The sequence below is a fragment of the Echinops telfairi genome, unplaced genomic scaffold (genome assembly GCF_000313985.2).
Source record: "Echinops telfairi isolate 266 unplaced genomic scaffold, ASM31398v2 ScPeMD7_7457;HRSCAF=8495, whole genome shotgun sequence".
Taxonomy (NCBI): domain Eukaryota; kingdom Metazoa; phylum Chordata; class Mammalia; order Afrosoricida; family Tenrecidae; genus Echinops; species Echinops telfairi.
The window spans coordinates 3,356,686-3,359,123 of NW_022111357.1; positions in this window are offsets into that span (position 1 = coordinate 3,356,686).

The following is a 2,438-nucleotide window of genomic DNA, read 5'->3' on the forward strand; positions in this document are numbered from 1 at the left end:
AATGATATGGTTTTTGGTTCTGGGTCTTTGATGCCTGATACCTGAACCCATCAACCACCTCCTGATCACACAGGCTGGTGTGCTTCTTCTATGTGGATTTTGTTGCTTCTCAGCTAGATGGCCGCTTGTTTATCTTCAAGCTTTTAAGACCCCAGACATTGTATCTTTTGATAGCTGGGCTCCATCAGCTTTCTTCACCATCTTTGCTTATGTACCCATTTTGTTTTCAGTGATCATGTCAGGGAAGGTGAGCATCACAGAGTGCCAGGTTATTAGAACAAAGTGTTTTGATGAAAGCAGATTGCTAGATTTTTCTCCCGAGGTGGGTGGAACTGCTGACCTTATGGTGCACAGCTGAGTTCTTAACCACTGAGCCACCAGAATTCCTTCTAATAATATCTGCTACCAAGGGAACCTACCACTCATTTCTCAATTTGCCAGACTATGGTGGCTTGAGTTTTGCTGTGATGTCAGAAGCGATGCCACCAGTGTTTCAAACACCAGCAGGGTGAACAGGTTTCAGCAGAGCTTCCAGACGAAGGACAGACTAGGAAATAAGAGGAGACAGTTCACTTCTGAACCACCGACCCTGGAAATGAATAGCAGCGGAACATTGTTTGAGAAAGAACTGGACGATGAGTCCCTCAGGCTGGAAGACACTTAAAATACCACTAGGGCAGAGCTGCCTCCTCAAGACAAAGTGGATTTCAATGATGTGGATGCAGCAAAGCTTCCGGGACTTTCATTTGCTGATGGGGCATGACTCAAAGTGAGAAGAACGGCTGCAAACATTCCTGAATAATCAAAGCATGGAATGTATGAAGTGTGACTCTAGGACAGCTGGAGTCCTTAACAATGGAACAGAGTGCATAAAGGTCTACATCCTAAATATTAGTGAGCTGGGAAGGACTGGAATTGGTCATTCTGAATTAGACAATCACATGGTTTTCTATGCTACGGAACGATAAATTTAAAAGCAATGACTTCACATTTATCATTAAAAAATAATAATACAAAATAATAATAATAACTCAAGATCTACCTTGAAGGTCAATGCTATCTGTGAATAGGATAATATTTATACATCTACGAGGAAGTTCATTTAGAAAAACTATTATTCAAATTTATGCTCCAACCACCAAAGCCATTAATATAGAAATTGAAGAATTCTACCAACTTCTTTACTCTGAGAGCAGCTCTGGTGGGGTGGTGGATTAGGTGCTGCTAATCACAAGGTTGGCAGTTCAAACTCACTAGTCTCTTCTCAAGAGATATATGAGGCTTTCTGTACCCACAAAGCTTTGCAGAGTAGCTATGAATCAGGAATGACTTCATGGTAGTGAGTTTGGTCTTTTGGTTTTTTATCAGTCTGAAGTTGATCAAACATTCAATCAAGAAGTATTGATAATTACTGGTGACTGGAATGTGAAAGGTGGAGATAAAGAGGAAGGCTCAGAAGTTGGGAAACTGTTAGATAGTCTACCTTACGGGCTGGGGCGTCCATTACGCATGCCCAGAGGTTGGAGCTATGGAAACAAAGGAGTGACACACTGCGCATGCTCAGAGGTTCAGGCTTCTCGCCAGGTACACCTGGGTGTGTGTTGCACCTGGATTGGCCCACCTAGGCCAGGTGAATTCAATTCAGCCAATGGGGTTGGCCAGGGTCATCCACCTCACCTCCCCGCGGAATAATTGAAAAGGCAGGAACCCGGAGTCGACCTTGTGACATTGTGACCACCTTCTAGGAAGGCTGCACGTTCGTGAGGAGCTCTGTGGGTGCCTGTGTAAACCTGAAACTTCTTCTGACTCTCATAAAACTCACTTGGATCACAAACCAGGCTTCGGCGTGAATTCTTTCTTGCGCGGAGCCAAGGACTGAGGTATATCTCTCCCCTGAGAGATCTTACAAAACTATGGCCTTTATGATAGAAATGAAGCTAGAGATCACATGATAGCATTTTGAAAAACCAGACCCTTCATTATAATACATTGTTCCCAGCAACATAAATGACAATTGTACACCTGAGTCTCACCAGATGGAGTGCACAGGATTCAATTGGACTACATCTGTGGAAAGAGACAACGGAGAAGCTTAATAACTGGCAGTCAAAGCAAGGCCAGGGCTGACTGTGGAACAGACTCAATTACTCATATTTACAGGTTGAAGCTGACAAAAATGAAAACAAGTCCACAAGAATCAAAGTATGACCTTGAGTCTATGCCACCTGCATATGAGACAGTCTGAAGAGCAGTTGGACCCCAGGAAGCGTGATAATGAAATGTGGAAAGACCTGGAATTAGAAAACTGAAAGAAAAAAGCATGCTCAGCGTGTCTCAAAGTGAAAGGGCTGAAGAAACATTTCATGCCTCGAGTTGTCATTTTGAAGGATGTTAGGGGCAAAATAGTGAAAGATGCAGGAAACCTCAAAAAAAAAAAA